The 17,836-nt window shown below is 39.3% G+C and overlaps 2 long non-coding RNA genes across 3 annotated transcripts in view; one reads left to right on the top strand and one right to left on the bottom strand.

Annotated features, from left to right (window-relative positions):
• LOC146751646 (uncharacterized) overlaps window positions 1-8,336 on the top strand; it is a 47,186-nt gene extending 38,850 nt beyond the window's left edge. The window contains exon 4 of the long non-coding RNA XR_014941305.1: window positions 7,985-8,336. This is a non-coding gene — a long non-coding RNA (uncharacterized LOC146751646). The remainder of the gene's footprint in view (window positions 1-7,984) is intronic.
• Window positions 8,337-11,956: 3,620 nt separating this feature from the next.
• On the bottom strand, window positions 11,957-15,261 carry LOC146751645 (uncharacterized). Of its 2 annotated transcripts, XR_014941311.1 has the most exons (3): window positions 15,008-15,261; window positions 13,383-13,493; window positions 11,957-12,778 (listed from the first exon to the last, which is right to left on the bottom strand). It is a non-coding gene; the product is annotated as an uncharacterized LOC146751645 (long non-coding RNA). The 2 variants fall into 2 exon arrangements; XR_014941310.1 differs by lacking the exon at window positions 15,008-15,261 and having other exon boundaries at window positions 13,383-14,999.
• Window positions 15,262-17,836: the final 2,575 nt, after the last annotated feature.

Below are 17,836 nucleotides of genomic sequence, written 5' to 3'. Positions count from 1 at the left end.
AAGGTAAATATGAAAGGAAAGGAAAGTATAAATGAAAGGAAAGGCTAAGTTTAAAAATAGGAATTGAAATGAAAGTGTAAAGGAAAAGAAAGTATACAGAAAGGGAAAGGGAAAGTATAAAAGAAAGGAAAGCAAGGGTAAGTATATTGGAAAGGCTAAGAAAGTATAAATGAAAGGAATGGGTAAGTTTAAAAATAGGAATGGAAAGGAAAGTATAAGGGAATGGAAAGTATAAAGGAAGGGAAAGTATAAAAGAAAGGAAGCAAAGGTAAGTATAAAGGATGGGAAAGGAAAGGAATAGAAAAGAAAGGAAAGGTAGATATAATGGAAAGGAAAGCAATGTATAAGGGAAAGTCAATGTATGTAGAATTGTAAGGATAGGGAAGTATATAAAAAAGGAAAGGCAAGGTTAATTAAAATAAAAAAAAAGGAATGGAAAGGAAGGTCTAAAGGAAAATGCTACAGAACAGAAAGGGAATGTAGGTATAATGAAAAGGGAAGGGAATTATAAAAGAAAAGAATTTATAAAGAAAGGAAAGCAAAGGTAATATGAAAGGAAAGGAAGGGAAAGTATAAATGAAAGGAGAGGCTAAGTTTAAAAATAGGAATTGAAATGAAAGTGTAAAAGAAAGGAAAGTAAACTGAAAATGAAAGGGAAAGTATAAAAGAAAGGAAAGCAAAGGTAAGTATGAAACGACAGGAAAGTATAAACGAAGGGAGAGGCTAAGTTTAAAAATAGGAATAGAAATGAAAGTGTAAAGGAAAGGGGAAAGTATACAGAACAGGAAAGTATAAAGGAAAGGAAAGTATAAAGAAAAGGAAAGTATAAAGAAAAGTAAAGTATAAAGGAAGGGAAAGTATAAAAGAAAGGAAAGCAAAGGTAAGTATACCGGAAAGGATAAGAAAGTATAAATGAAAGGAATGGGTAAGTTTAAAAATAGGAATGGAAAGGAAAGTATAAGGGAATGGAAAGTATAAAGGAAGGGAAAGTATAAAAGAAAGGAAGCAAAGGTAAGTATAAAGGAAGGGAAAGGAAGGGAATAGAAAAGAAAGGAAAGGTAGATATAATGGAAAGGAAAGCAAAGTATAAAGGAAAGTCAATGTATGTAGAATTGTAAGGATAGGGAAGTATATAAGAAAGGAAAGGCAAGGTTAATTTAAAAAAAAAAAAAGGAATGGAAAGAAAGGTCTAAAGGAAATGTTACAGAACAGAAAGGGAAGGTAGGTATAATGCAAAGGGAAGGGAATTATAAATGAAGGGAATTTATAATAGAAAGGAAAGCAAAGGTAATTATGAAAGGAAAGGAAAGTATAAATGAAGGGAGAGGCTAAGTTTAAAAATAGGAATTGAAATGAAAGTGTAAAGGAAAGGAAAGTATACAGAACAGGGAAGTATAAAGGAAAGGAAAGTATAAAAAAAAGGGAAGTATAAACGAAGGGAAAGTATAAAAGAAAGGAAAGCAAAGGTAAGTATATTGGAAAGGATAAGAAAGTATAAATGAAAGGAATGGGTAAGTTTAAAAATAGGAATGGAAAGGAAAGTATAAGGGAATGGAAAGTATAAAGGAAGGGAAAGTATAAAAGAAAGGAAGCAAAGGTAAGTATAAAGGAAGGGAAAGGAAGGGAATAGAAAAGAAAGGAAAGGTAGATATAATGGAAAGGAAAGCAATGTATAATGGAAAGTCAATGTATGTAGAATTTTAAGGATAGGGGAGTATATAAAAAAGGAAAGGAAAGGTTAATTTAAAAAAAAAAAAAAAGGAATGGAAAGGAAGGTCTAAAGGAAAATGTTAAAGAACAAAAAGGGAATGTAGGTATAATGCAAAGGGAAGGGAATTATTAAAGAAGGGAATTTATAAAAAAAAGGAAAGCAAAGGTAAGTATGAAAGGAAAGGAAGGTATAAATGAAAGGAGAGGCTAAGTTTAAAAATAGGAATTGAAATGAAATTATTAGGGAATGGAAAGTATAAAGGAAGGGAAAGTATAAAAGAAAGGAAGCATAGGTATGTATAAAGGAAGGGAAAGGAAGGGAATAGAAAAGAAAGGAAAGGTAGATATAATGGAAAGGAAAGCAATGTATAAGGGAAAGTCAATGTATGTAGAATTGTAAGGATAGGGAAGTATATAAAAAAGGAAAGGCAAGGTTAATTAAAATTAAAAAAAAGGAATGGAAAGGAAGGTCTAAAGGAAAATGCTGCAGAACAGAAAGGGAATGTAGGTATAATGAAAAGGGAAGGGAATTATAAAAGAAGGGAATTTATAAAAGAAAGGAAAGCAAAGGTAAGTATGAAAGGAAAGGAAAGGAAAGTATAAATGAAAGGAGAGGCTAAGTTTAAAAATAGGAATTGAAATGAAAGTGTAAAGGAAAGGGGAAAGTTTACAGAAAAGGAAAGTATAAAGGAAAGGAAAGTATAAAGAAAAGGAAAGTATATAGGAAGGGAAAGTATAAAAGAAAGGAAAGCAAAGGTAAGTATATTGGAAAGGATAAGAAAGTATAAATGAAAGGAATGGGTAAGTTCAAAAATAGGAATGGAAAGGAAAGTATAAGGGAATGGAAAGTATAAAGGAAGGGAAAGTATAAAAGAAAGGAAGCAAAGGTAAGTATAAAGGAAGGGAAAGGAAGGGAATAGAAAAGAAAGGAAAGGTAGATATAATGGAAAGGAAAGCAATGTATAAGGGAAAGTCAATGTATGTAGAATTGTAAGGATAGGGAAGTATATAAAAAAGGAAAGGCAAGGTTAATTAAAATAAAAAAAAAGGAATGGAAAGGAAGGTCTAAAGGAAAATGCTACAGAACAGAAAGGGAATGTAGGTATAATGAAAAGGGAAGGGAATTATAAAAGAAGGGAATTTATAAAAGAAAGGAAAGCAAAGGTAAGTATGAAAGGAAAGGAAACGAAAGTATAAATGAAAGGAGAGGCTAAGTTTAAAAATAGGAATTGAAATGGAAGTGTAAAGGAAAGGGGAAAGTATACAGAAAATGAAAGTATAAAGGAAAGGAAAGTATAAAGAAAAGGAAAGTATAAAGGAAGGGAAAGTATAAAAGAAAGGAAAGCAAAGGTAAGTATAAAGGATGGGAAATGAAGGGAATAGAAAAGAAAGGAAAGGTAGATATAATGGAAAGGAACGCAATGTATAAAGGAAAGTCAATGTATGTAGAATTGTAAGGATAGGGAAGTATATAAAAAGGGAAAGGAAAGGTTAATTTAAAAAAAAAAAAGGAATGGAAAGGAAGGTGTAAAGGAAACTGCTAAGGAACATAAAGGGAATGTAGGTATAATGCAAAGGAAGGGAATTATAAAAGAAGGGAATTTATAAAAGAAAGGAAAGCAAAGGAAAGTATGAAAGGAAAGGGAAGGAAAGGGAAGGAAAGGGAAGGAAAGGGAAGGAAAGGGAAGGAAAGGGAAGGAAAGGGAAGGAAAGGGAAGGAAAGGAAAGGAAAGGAAAGGAAAGGAAAGGAAAGGAAAGGAAAGGAAAGGAAAGGAAAGGAAAGGAAAGGAAAGGAAAGGAAAGGGAGGGAAAGTGAAAGGGAAAGGGAAAGGGAAAGGGAAAGGGAAAGGGAAAGGGAAAGGGAAAGGGAAAGGGAAAGGAAATCAATAAAAAAGAATGAGATAATGGGAAGAAAAATGGGAAGAAAATGAAAATTAAAAAGAAAGCAAGAGAGAAGAAAAATAAAATGAAGATAGGGAATAAAGGGGTAAAGTAAAATAAATAGGGAAAAAAGCAATCATAAAGAGATATAAAAAAATGAGAGCAATAAATAGAGGGAAGGAAAGGGGGAAGAAAATAGAATAAGAACATTAAATATTGAAGAAAAGGAAAAAAGAACAGTAATGGGAGAAGCAAATTTTAAAACTAATAGTGTAAAAGAACCAAAAGCCAAAAAAAAAAAAAATGGAAGGGGGGGGGGGGGGGGGGGAGAGAGAATGTAAAAGGAAGAGGAAAATAAGTAAAAATAAATGGGAACAAAAAAAAAGGGGGCGGGGGGGGGAAGGGAAGAAACTATGAAATAAATTATCAAGTTTTTAAGACTAGGAAAAAAAGTTAAAAAAGGGGGGGTGGGAAGAAAATAGAGAAGAAAAGCAAGAAATAAAAAAGAAGGAGAAATGGGGAGGAAAAATGGAAAGAAAATGAAAATTAAAAAAAGCATGAAAGGAGAAAAATAAAAGGAAGATAGGGAACAAAAAGTTAAAAAAAAATAAATAGGACAAAAAACGGAAACAGAAAGTGGAGAGTAAAGATAAAAGTGGAAGAAGAAAGAGGGAAGAAAACAGGGAAGAAAATAGACAAGAATGATAATAGGGAAGAAAAAGAATAAAAAAATGAAAAGAAAAGAAAAGGAAAATAGAAAAGAAGATGAAAAGAAAAGAAAAGAAAAGAAAAGAAAAGAAAAGAAAAGAAAAGAAAAGAAAAGAAAAGAAAAGAAAAGAAAAGAAAAGAAAAGAAAAGAAAAGAAAAGAAAGAAAAAGAAAAGGAAATTGAAATAAGAAGGGAAACATAAAGGGGAAGAAAAAAAGAAGGGCAAGAAAAAGGAGGGAAGCAAAGGGGGAAGAGAAAATGAAAATGAAATAGGGAAGAAAAACAAAAAAGAGAACAGAAGTGGGAGAAGCAAAACAGGGTAAGAAGAACCAATAGCAATAGAAAATAGGGGGGGAAATGGAAAAGGAAGAGGAAAAGAAGTAAAGAATATATGGGAACAAAAAAGGGGGGGGAAGAAAATAAGAAAAAAGATATCAAGCTTTTAAAAGTAGGAAGAAAAAACAAAAAAAAAGGAGGAAAAAAGAAAAGAGAGAAGAAAAGCAAGAAATAAAAAAGAAGAAGGGGAGGAAAAATGGAAAGAAAATGAAAATTAAAAAGAAAGCAAGAAAGAAGAAAAATTAAATGAAGATAGGGAAGAAAAGGGTAAAGAAAAAGAAATAGGGCAAAAAACCAAAAAACAAAAGGGGAAAGTAAAGATAAAGGGAGAAAAAAGAGGGAAGAAAACAGGGAAGAAAATAGAAGAAAAATGATAATAGGGAAGAAAAAGAATAGAAAAAGGAGAAGAGAAAGAAAATGGGGGAGAAAAAAGAAACAAAGAGGGGAAAAAGGAAAAAAAAAAAAAAGCCAAAAGGAAAGAAGGGGAGAAGAAGAAGAAGAAAAGAAAGAAAAATTTAAGAAAAGGAAAAATATAAAGAAAAGGAAGACAAGGAAAGGGAAAAGGAAGGGGAAAGGGAAACATAAAGGGGAAATTAAAAAAAAAAAGTATAAAGAGGGAAGGAAGTGAAAATGAAAATTAAATAGGGAAGAAAAAGAGAAAGGAGAACAGAAACTGGGGAAGGAAAAGAAAAACAAATAGGGTAAGGAGAACCAAAAGCAAAAGAAAATAGGGGGGGAAATGGGAGAGGAAAAGGAAGAGGAATAGAAAAAAAAGAAAAGAAAGATGAAAAGCAAGAAATAATGAAGAATGTGAAAAGTTTTAAGAAAATTGCAACGAAAATGAAAATAGAGAAAAAAGCAAGACAGAAGAAGAAAAAATGAAGATAGAGAAGAAGAATTGGAGAAGAATTAAAAAAATATGAAAAGGGGGAGGGAAGGGAAGGGAAGGGAAGGGAAGGGAAGGGAAGGGAAGGGAAGGGAAGGGAAGGGAAGGGAAGGGAAGGGAAGGGAAGGGAAGGGAAGGGAAGGGAAGGGAAGGGAAGGGAAGGGAAGGGAAGGGAAGGGAAGGGAAGGGAAGGGAAGGGAAGAGAAGAGAAAAGGAAAATAAAGAAAAGAAAAGAGAAGAGAAGAGAAGAGAAGAGAAGAGAAGAGAAGAGAAGAGAAGAGAAGAGAAGAGAAGAGAAGAGAAGAGAAGAGAAGAGAAGAGAAGAGAAGAGAAGTAGAGAAGAGAAAGAGAAGAAATAGAAAAAAAAAAGAAATAGAAAAAGGCAGAGGAATAGTAAATGAAGAGAGGGGAAAAATGGAAAAAGACAAATAAAAGGATCAGCCATGTTTTGGATTTCTCAGGTGTCCAGGTTTCTCTTTATTTTGGTGTATCTCACTTTTGGACTCATGATGACTTTAGCTGCTGTGACAGTGTCTGACTCTGAAGCGTATCAGGATTACCTTGACTTAAGCTGATCCTGTGCTATGGAAAAGCTGATGACACTCCCACTTTTCTTTGGCAAAGGAAAAAAATTAAAAAATAAATAATAAAAGAAAAAGTAAATCTTACACAGTGTGTCCTGATAAAAACGGTGTTGTTCTGTCAGTTTTGTAGAGCAGACACCAATCATCACCAAACTCCATCCAGACATTGAGCCACTGACCAGCTCTCTCTGGACCCAATCCTACATCCAATTCTTCATTCATAGAAAAGTTCACCAATCAAATGTATATCTTCCCAATGTGGAGAGAAGGATGTTGTGAATTACTGTGCCAAACGCCTTACAGAATCACAGAATCACAGAATGACCTGGGTTGGAAGGAACCTCAAGGATCATGTAGTTCCAACACCGCTGCCTAGCAGGGCCACCAAACATACACATTTACTAGATCAGGTTGCCCAGGGCCCCATTCAACCTGGTCTTGAACACCTCCAAGGACGGGGCATCCACAACTTCCCTGGGCAGCCTGTTCCAGGGCCTAACCACTCTCCTAGTGAAGAACTTCCCCCTAACATCCAACCTAAATCTTCCCTCATTTAACTTAAAACCATTTCTCCATGTACTGCTATTGTCAGCCCTTTCGAAGAGTTTACTCCCCTCCTGGGAGTAAGTTCCCTTCAGGTATTGAAAGGCTGCAATGAGGTCACCCCATAGCCTTCTCTTCTCCAGGATGAACAAGCCCAACTCCCTCAGCCTGTCCTCATAGGGGAGGTGCTCCAGCCCCCTGATCATCTTCGTGGCCCTCCTCTGGACCCTTTCCAAAATCTCCATGTCTTTACAGAAGTCAAGACAGATAGGCATTGGTGACTCTTCCCTTGTCTATTGATGCAGTGATGCAGATGGGGCCTCACAGGAGGGAGACAATCACTTCCCTTCCCCTGCTGGCCACCCCTTTTCTAATTCAGCCCAGGATATGCTTGGCCTTCCAGGCTGCCTAAGAGAACAGAAGCTACGGTCAGATAAGTTGGATTGACCAGAAGCTGCATCAGCAGTGCAAGAACCCTATTCTTTCCATATGCACGGTGTGGCCAGTGCAAGGGAGCTCTTTGGTGGCTGCCTGTGCTGGGAGGGCAACGGACGCTATTCTGCAGCCTTGGTCATCCCTGCTTCATGCTGCCTTCCCCATCCCCATCCCCACAGACCAGGCTGGGATGACTCCTGGATCACAGGCCAAGGTGACCAAAGGACTTGCCTTGCAGCACCTCAATGTGCCAGCCTGCAGAAGGAGGTGACAGGCTGTTCCTGGTGCTGTGGGAGCCTGCAGTCCCCTTGCAGTGTCAGGTCTTGGTGCTGTGCCTCCAGATGGGTCACAGAGCCCCAGGCTGCACCCAGGGCACAGCCACAGGGGAGGAGAAGCTCCAGCCACCTTGCCGGGGCTTGTCCTCATCTGCATGTCCTCCTGTGGAACACACAGCTTCCCTCCTGAGCCCATCTCCCCATTCAATCCCCAGGAAGGCCCTCAGAGAAAGCTCTTAGGCACTTACTTATTTAGGTATATAGAAAAATTTATTTATAGATAAAGAAATATTTATTTAGGTAGGCTTATTGGGGTAGGTGGTGGTTTTCTCTTCCACTCCCCAGAACGTTTCTCTGGTAGTTGGAAAGCCAGTGCCCTTCACTTCGGCGTTCCAGTTGCTTTTGCCTCTGCTCAGGGACTTCTTTGACAGGGTCCGCTGCTTTTGTTTTTTGAGGCCTACCTCAGCCCAAGATGCCATGGATGTTGCAGTCACATACGAGCTGGTAGATTCTTCCTCCTGGGACACTGCAGGCTTCGATGGACTGGCTGAGATAAGGAGGTTCTCACAGTGCTTCAACTTCAGGGAGCGGATGTGCAGCTCCAGGTTCTCGCGTGTCTTATTCAGGAACCGAGCCAGATGGCTGGGGAAGTATCTGTGAACCAGCTGGGATTTTGATGCCATGGTGCCAGCTGGGCGGGTGAGGGACATCCCACGCTGCCGCCACATGGACTTCTGCATTAACTCAGGTAAGTAGTGAAGCTTTATCTCCAGGCATTTTCTGGCCATGTGCATGGAGAGCTTCCCAAAGGTTTTTTGACCGAGCTGCAGCTTTGAGATGACAGCATGCGCTTTGCTGACGTACTGGCTCCTGGATTTGATGTCAGTCATGCAAAAGCTTGCACAGTCTGTCTGACAGCTGGCATCCTTTATCTTTGATGTGTTGTCTGAGCCAGGAAGCGCTATGGTAGCTGTGGGATGCTGGAGCTCCTGGTCAGCCTTACTGCAGCGCCTCCATGGCTTGCAGTGTTTCTTGGCACCTGTAAAACAGGGAAGGTCACTGAGCCACAGGGGAACAGGAGCTCCAGAGATGGTCTGAGCCAGGCACATCCTTTCTAAATAAAACTATTAAAGTTTAAAAGGAACATTGGTGCTGATATATGTGAACCATGAACAGGGCTCAGCTGCTCCCAGAGGCTCAGCCCAGCCTGGAGATGGATGCTCCTGGACAGGTCTGGGGCATGGGCTGGCCCTCACAGGACCTACCTGGCTTCAGTGCTGCTGCTCGCTGCCACCATTTCCTCCACCGCAAGCACTGTCTGCCGGCCTGCGGACACACGGACATGGCTCAGTCATGCTCTTGGGTGGTCTCGAAAAACTGCTCCTGACTCCCCCAGCCCCAAATCCCCCAGATGCAAGTCATCCCCACCCTCAAAATATCCCCTACCTGCAGGTTTCCCAGTAAACAGTGACCCCGATGTGATATCAGGACCAGCACAGCGACGCAGAGAGAGACCTCAGCAGGAGCGGGTCAGCTGGACTGACCTGGGATAAAGAAATCACTGATCATTGGAGTGGTGAACACAGCCGAGGGCAGGATGGGGTAGAGCACATTTGCTGAAGAACAGGCAATTATCGGACCCCTCCTGCATATCCTCACTAAGAGAGAGGTTAAGCATTATGCTGCAAGGGTCTGCTGGCTGATGGCATCGTTCAAAGCCAATGGATTTCTGGCTACAGCTGGCACTACTGTAGCCAGAATATAACAACAATATAACAACGGGCTGCAGATGCAATTTGGAAAGCTATAGGACAAGGAGGCTGGGATGCTTCTCCTTGGGACCCATAGACTTGTGGATGTTCAGATTCCTCAGGTGCTCATGAACCTGTCTTTGCTTACAGTGAGGATGTAGATTCCAAAACCCCCTCCTACCAAACCCAAAGTTTGAGGACTGTGTGGTTAGCAGTTTTCAGAGAAGACCAAGGCAAAAAAAGTTGCTGAGTTCCTCATCCTTCTCCTCGTCTGTTGTACAGGCCTGCGTGTGTCACTGACAAGGGGGTTACGCCCTCCTGGATTTTCTTTTTCTGGTTGAGGTACATGTAGAAGAGTTACGTGTTCTTTGTGGCATCCCTTGTGAAGTTCAATTCAAGCAGGGTTTTGGCTTTCCTGAGCCTAATAACAGGCTCTGACTGATCAGGTGGCCTATAGTAGACACCGCTCACAAGGCTCCCTTTCCTGCCTTGGTGTCTTAACTGTCACCCATATGACTTCTTTAGGGACAGCTCTTCACATTCTGTTCTTTCCTGTGTAGGTAGAAATGCCCACTCCTTCCTTCCTCACCTGTGCCTTCTGAACTGCTTGTAGCCACCAATAGGCACACTCCTAACTTGCAGAATAAAACTCTATAATCCAGAGATGGGTTATAAAGCAGGTATGTTTATTCCAGCGCCGGGTGCAAGGGGGATAGCTCCACCAAACTTGCACCCCGAATTGTAAAATCGTGACACAGATATAGGTACATCTAATACAGAGTCAATGATTTCTTGGAATTCTAATACATAGTCAATGATTTCTCAGAATTCTAATACATAGTCAATAGTTCTTGGAATTCTGATACATATTCAATAGTTCTTTAGCATGCAGACCCCCTCTTGTTCTTATCAGGGGGATGCAACTCCTCTTCTGGTATTTACAATATCTATTCTCCTCCTTGCCTGATGTCGTCTGTGAGGTCTCACTCCTTATCTGCATCCTCCCTGCTCTCCCAGGCCCCTTGTTTCTTTTACTTGTTACCTTTAAGTTTCCTTTACTTATTTCTATAAACTACCTTTAAGTTTCCCTTCCTTGTTTCTGTAAACTACCTTTAACTATCCCCCATTTACCCCCCCTTTATTCCGAATTCCAGCAGAGCATCTGTTTCCTGCTTCACTGTTCACTCCAGTCAATATAATCATCCCACCAGGTTTTGGTGACAGCAACTATATTGTGGTTTTACAGGAGCACAGTAGCTTCCAGCTCCTCCAGTTTGTTTCCCAAGCTGTGTGCACTGCTGTAGAAGCACTTCAGCTGGGTAGCTGGTCTTCTCACTTCCTTAAAGGATAACTCCTTAATTCCTTTTAGGTATTTCCCTTGATTTTCCCCGTTGGCTTCTCCTGTTGCTCCAGCACAGAATCACGGAATCACAGAATCACCAGGACTGGAAAAGACCCATGGGATCGCCCAGTCCAACCATCCACCCATCACCAAGAGTTCTCACTAAACCACGTCCCTCAGTACAACTTCTCCCAGGTCTAATTCCTGAAAACTCAGCATGACAGGAGATAAGATCCAGAGGTACTGTGTTTATTCTGGGGTTTAAGGAGACGTGGAAAACGGCAGTAAGTAAAGAGCAGTGGAGGAAATGGTGCTTTGGAAAGGTGATTTCATGTAGGAGATGTTGGGGAGGGTGCAGAGGTCATCAAATCACTGTGATTTGCCTCTGGAACAGCATCTCTGCTTCCTGCCAGGGAAAACATGCAAATTTGTCACGACGACAGATGCCAAGCACATACCCAGCACACAGCGCTGCTCAAGCACTTTGGTTTTGCAGAGGCTGCTCTTTGTAGATGTCACAGAGTTCTCTGTAGAGCTCACTCCGTGACAACGGGAACAAACCCGGGCAGAGAAGGAACAAAAGTACCTCCCCTCTCTAACTGCATGGTGCGGTGGCCAGGCCTGGCCCGGCTACGTGTGCTCGGAGAGAGGGGAAAGGAAGGGAGATTGCGATTGGATCTAGGAAGGAAAAATATAAAAAAAAGAACGATCTGAGACCGAATGGCAGTTTAATGAACCCAGTGACACTAAACAACAACGAGAGAGTTTCAACAAGGAGAAAAAAATTAAGTCCCAATCTCATCAGTGGGCTGTGGTAGGGTGGAAGGTACCTCCCCTCTGGTGCTGTCCCCTCCCCCCATGCCCATTTAATGTACCGAAAAGAAAAGCAAAGAGGGGAGGGTAGGGGATCTGGACTATGCTCTCAGCCCCAGGGTTTCCATTCTGGGGTGCTCGTGTGTAAAGCAGGGTGTCAGTCCCTTCCTGTGCAGGATATTCTGTGATTCTTTGATTCTTAACAGTAACACTATCATGAAGTCGTTCTTTTCACCTTGCATTAGTTCCTGGTTTGTGGAAGCTTCTTCAAGCTACCTAATACATATGACACGATGAATTAGTTCGCCTCTGCTGGTGTCCTGGTTTCAGCTGGACAGAGCTGATTTTCTTCCCAGTGTCTGGTACGATGCTGTTTTGGCTTAAGGAGAAAAACAATGTTGGTATGTCACCTGTTGCTGAGCAGCACCTCGGACTGTCCTGCCAGCAAGGGGCTGCTGCTGACACAAAGAGCTAGAATGGGACAGAACCAGAACCACTGACCTAAAATGGCCAGAGCGGCATTCCATAACATATGAAATCATGTGGAAAAAAACCAAACAGCAGAACTGAGAAGAGAGGCCTGGGGGGACAGCTGCTGTGTGGGGACTGGCTGCACATCTTGCTTTCATTTATAAAACAGATTTGTTACCGGGGATGGTTGCATGCATTTAAAAATCAAAGAACAAGCGGAAAGCTATGCAAGGAAGTTTAATAGCCAATACTAAATACTTTTTATTGTGATTACATGACTGGCATAAACCAACCTCTGGCAGTGTTCAAGAGGCACAATATAATTGAAATTAAGCTAACGAATCAAGCAAAATAGGAGAGAGAATGAGTCCCAAAACCGAGAAGCCTACTGTAAAACTCTAGGCAAAACGGCTGAAGGCTCCCACACACTCCCCTGAACGACAGAACTCAAAAAACGTCAGTCCAGCCTGGGAGTCAGATAATACAGTGTCCAGGTCCCGTGACTTATCTCTGACCGTGATGTTCTCTGGGAGATGTAGTCTTCTTCTGTAAGTTGTATATTCAGTAAAATTATTTGTGCTTTATATGATGTTATGATGTGGAATACCGATAGCAAAATTACAAAATGATTAAACCATGACACTCACATACTGTAATTTATGGCCTCTTTTCCCATACAAAAGAAACAAGTTTCTGCCTATTGGTACTTCTGCAAAGCCAAATGAATTCACCGGCATAAATTAAGCCTAATTCAAGATGCTAGAATCTTTTTGTGTTTAATCTAGACCATAAGAGCCAACCTTTCAACAGTAGGTGAGCTGGGATTCTTAGCAGGGCTCAGGAGTTTAACTGTCCAGTAGACTGGAAGCAGAAAAAGGAACTACTACAACATGGTGTGTCATTCAGTCCTTCTTATCATAAATACTTGCAGATTTAAGCACAAGACTTCATCCTGTTTATAGTCCAGTGTCAACTGTTTTCATGCTTCTCTGTCACAGTTCCTATGAATACTTCTTTGATGATCTCTTTATTCAGGTTCCTACCTGCAAAGAGAAAAAAGATTAGCTAACTGTATTGTAGAGCGTATTACAAAAATCCATTCCTGCAAGCAGAAACCTGTAAGGTTTCTCACCAGAGAAGATACTTACTCTACCAATGAGTTAAAATAGTACTTTATCAAAACTAAGCTGCAGGAAACCACACTAATTTTATTTAAAAAAACAGATTTCAAGAAATACGCAACTCAGCATTATAAGATTTTCAGAAACGAACCTGACTTTGTATGCTTTAATGACTTCATCATCTTCACAGTTATTGATTATGTGATCAAATACTCAAAGCATTCCCACGAACGTATTAGCAATTATTTGTTTTTAAAATAATCCCCAGTATGCTTACATAATTTCTGAGTACCTGGTATTTTATTTTATTCAACTACAAAGGACAGCACAGCTGCTCTCAGCTGCTTAAAGAAAGTGCAGGGGGTTTTCATGGACAGAGCATGGACTGAAGGTTACTCAGAACATCGTAACTGCAGTTACTCTGACTAGTACGGGGTGGCTGCTTCTCACTGGACAGGTAAACTTGACTGCTGCTGAAAGAAAAAGTTCCTTAAAGTTACAGAAAAAGGCACAAAGTTACTCATACCAATTAAAACGAGTCTATTGGTTCTTTTTTCATCTTCTTTCCATTCTACTGCAGTCTCTTCCAGATCATACAGCTCATGGACACCTTGGACTATCACTTGATGAGATTTGCCTTGAATAGATACGAGTCCCTTACCAGAAAAATAACTGTTAGAGTATATAAACAAACCTTTAAAAACAAAATACTTATGGAAAAAAAAAACAAACAACTTTACAAGTACACAGAGCAGGGAAAAACCTCTGACAAATATGCAGAGGTTGATCAAAATAACAATGCAACAGAGTCATCTCTTGTAACAACCATTCTTACAATTAATAATTATACTTTGCTATACTCTGCCTTCAGCTTCTCAATTATACTTGGCTATACTCTGCCTTCAGCTTCTCATTTGGACGGTTACCTGGAATATTTGTGCAAATTTAAATGTCATCTCCTACCATGCCACTTTGATTGTATGTATAATATATGTCTCTATGAAAGCCTCATCACCTGTCCAAGGTGATGTAAAATAGGCAAAAATGCTGAGTCTGTTCCCACTGAGTTCTCCTGCTTAACACTTACACTGTCTTGAAACAGAATCTCTGAATAGCAGAGAAAGAACCAATATCTGTGTGGTGAAATGACTAGCAATGGAATTAACAATGAAATACTTTCAAAACTAAGTCCATTAACTCACATGCCAAACGTTGCACTAAAAGTTTTCATCACTTGAAAACTGTCTAAAATAGAATGTAAATATTACTCGGATCCCAAAGCTCAGTACAACAGAAGCATACTTCTAATCAGCAGTACAGCTAATGAGTACAACAGACAGCTTGAAGTGCATCAGCACTGCCGGCTTTATGCTGCTGTTGTTCTACTCGTCAAGAAATAAACCTTTCTTCCAGTGAAGTAGAAATAATTACTTTGCTGCCTCTGACACACATATGTTCTCAGGAAACAAATCACAGCACATTTGATTGTTTTCCTTAGACCTTGTCTAATCATACAATCGACTTTTTTATCATTTACTTAGCTTTGTGGTTTAAGGAAAATGAAAGTATATCCTCAAGCATCACCAACGTTCACCTCAGAACTATGCAATGAATTGTACAGGGGGATGAATACACTTATGTGTAAATCACATCTTTAAAACTGCAGTCTGATGTAATCAAAAAATTTTAGGTGGACCATAACTAGCATTGTGCTGCATTGTTACACTCAATTAAGCTTCTGTTTATTATGCCAATAACTGTAATCATGGACAGAAACCTGTAACTACATCCCTAACTAAGGAGCCATCTAGGTGAAATGGATGAGACCTTTCAGAGCAAAGGAGAGGAAAACAACATCACCTCCTTTCACTTATGTCCTGATCATTAATCCTGTCCCACACATGTTTGGGACTGCAAGTCTCCCCTTTCACTACACAGCTAGTAGTACTGTGGTTTGCTTCTCTGTCAGCTACCTTGAGTGGTCTCATTGGCCAGCAGCTATTTAAGTGTCTCTACATGGATCAATGACAAACTGATGTTCTCTCTTTTGTCTGCTCTTTGACCTGTATGTGGCTGACAATACACTGCAGTTTCTTTCCACTTAAAAAGAGGGAAAGCACAAAACAAAGAGGTTGGAAGTTGCAGGCAAACCTTCAGTCTTATGACATCCATGGTACATCCAGTCCTATCTTTCACATTCTTTTCCCACAGAAGATTCTACAAAGAGGAAAAATGTTTTCACAAACAGAACAGCGTAAGATGATTTTCTACAAAAGGACACAATGATTTCGCACTTGACTGCGATGTATTAATATTTACCTGTATAAAGAGATTAACGTTTTCTTCCTTAATATTTCCTAGGACTTCAAGTGTTACTGTCACTATGTCCTGTAAATGGAAAGACACACAAGATAGACAAGATAGATGCTTAAAAGCAGCATTTAGCACACAACTGCTTATACTCTAAAGGAGTGACAGGCCAGACCCTTTCCCCTTCAATTATTTATTAAAAATCAAAACCACAAAACAGACAAAATACTGTATTTTCTCTCTAAATAAAACACAATCACCAAGATAAAAATGCAATTTAAACTGTAATATGCAAGGATTGTTTTATTGCACAGAGCAAGAGAGAAGATTCTACCCTGACATAAATGAAAGCTGGGTTACATATCTGGAAAAGCAAAGCATTTCACATTCCTAACCTTCTAGCACACGTGCGATTATAGGATTTATATCAAATTTATAGGAAAACCTAATTCACTGTTACAGGTTGATCTGTTGATTTTCTGTGTAAAAACAAAGGGAAGCACTCACAGAATGTGTCTCTCTAACACCTTAATTAATGCAAAGTTGTGAACAGCAACTCCCCAATATCTACAAACACTGACATCATTTCGACCTACGGGATAAATATCAGGTGTAAGTATAGGGCTCAATTCTCAAATCTCAATTGCTCAATAAGGGCAAATATTGAAAAGAATAGTATTACTTGTCTGTTGTAGTAATGCTCTCCATGTACAAGAACACTGTTTCCAACAATAGAACTCTTAAACCATATTTGAAAGCAGAACTCAGTATATACATTTACTATCTATCTGTATCAAAGTACATGGCATTCAGTGTAATATTCCAGAGATCTCAAACACACTATTCTCTACCTGAAACCTTCTGAAAAAATAAGATGATTAGTATGCCATGGCTGCAGTTATCCTGAACTATCTTCTAACAGTGAGACTGAAGCAGTGCTTGTTGTAATTACCTTGTCGAGATGTGCATCTGTTGTCTTCATACTCTCGAATTTTTTCTGCAAGCTGTAAATAAGCAGATGTTGCATTTGCACTGGATGGATGCAGTGTCATTATCTCAAACAAGATCTACACAAACTCTTCAGTACTGCAGACCAAAACTAAAGTGCTGTTATCAAAGTAATTTTCAACTGTTAATTCAGCTTTAATCTCAGAATAGTTATGTTTAATTATGTTTGTTTGATCTTTCAAATGATCTGTGATAGGAAGTCTGCCATAGCTTAACTGCTGGAATTCCACTGTCAATTATCTAATTTGACTATAGTAATGTACAGAACCATTACGGATTTCCTTTCTAGATTAGGAAAAAAATTCTGAGGTATGAGTGATAAAGCAAGGAGTGACCTATTGGATGGTCATTTCTGGTTGGATTAAAGCTGTCCTTGGGCCAAGAGAGTCTGTTATGGTTAGAAACGCTTTGTTCTAACTCAGCTGTCAGTCTCTTACAAGAAAGACTTAGGAGACCCATTTTCACAACAAGGCTAGTAGTGCGACCTACTAACTTTTAACCATCATAGAGTAAGTCGCCATGGACTTCTATATACATTTTACACTCTTACATCTTTATAAAACAAAAAAGCAACTTCTGACATCTGTGGGATGATTTGTTGGGCATCACTTTTTGAAACTATGTTAGGAAGTAAAAAAGGAACAAAGCCATTGCTTCTAAGAGTAAAATGTGCAGTATAAAATGAAGTGAAATACTATACAACGCTTTCTACTAAACTCATTCCCAAAGCTAATTCCCACTGCACACTGTGCAGTGTTTCCTAATTTAAAGCTGAGCCTCTTAGTCATAAAAGAACCAGAGGACATAACGGATCCAGGAACACGCTGAACAACATTTCCAAGGCTTAGGTTCTTGTGGAACTCAGAGTTTCCTGTGAAAACTAAGGTCTCCAGTTCATCACAATGTAAAGCAAGAAAAAAATTAAATCCTCTGAGTTTTAAGAGAACCAGAAAAAAGCACTGAGATCTTATTTAGTAGTAGTAGTACTAATGGACAACTTAAAGCCTCAACAAGGGAAACGGGGGGAAAACGCCAAACAATCGTGGGTGCTTTGGCTCTCATTTCATTTTACAAACCCTACAATCTTTTGCTGCATGTATCTCAAGTGGAAAAACATCCTCTTTCTATTACTTCTTTCTCTTACTGAGAATTGTAAACAAGTGTCTGAACTAGAACATGGAACAAAAATTCAGATGCAGACTCTGCCTAAATGTAAATGTACCTACTTCATGCGTGTATCTATGCAATGAGCATTCCTTTTAATAAAAGTGAAATTATTGCCATACCTGATTCCAGATAGACTGTCAAAAGCATGCAGGTCCAGCACATTGGAAAGATCAACTCTGCACAGATAGGGAGAGAAAGAAAGCTTTGTATTTTCACTGCATGTAAGAATAAGAATTATGTCTACTGAAGCTTTGATTACTCATTTTTAAACATATAAATAATTGTTCATGTTTGTTGTTTTTTTTTTCCTGATCTCTTATTCCAATGCAAAGCACCAGAAGCTAGCCCTATTTTCACATGTCAGCAGTCAGTGCTATCTACCATGGAGTAAAGCAGCTTTCAGCTGTACAGTAATGTGGGAGCATAAAAAGAGAATTTTAGTGAATACAGTTAAAAAATAAATTAATACTAAAAAACAAACAAACAAAAAAACAA

Source organism: Coturnix japonica, unplaced genomic scaffold (assembly GCF_054131305.1).
Source record: "Coturnix japonica strain WE unplaced genomic scaffold, WE-NBRP24 Scf070, whole genome shotgun sequence".
NCBI classification, from domain to species: Eukaryota; Metazoa; Chordata; class Aves; order Galliformes; family Phasianidae; genus Coturnix; species Coturnix japonica.
Note: the sequence above shows the minus strand (reverse complement) of the source record. Positions and strands in the feature narration are given on the sequence as shown.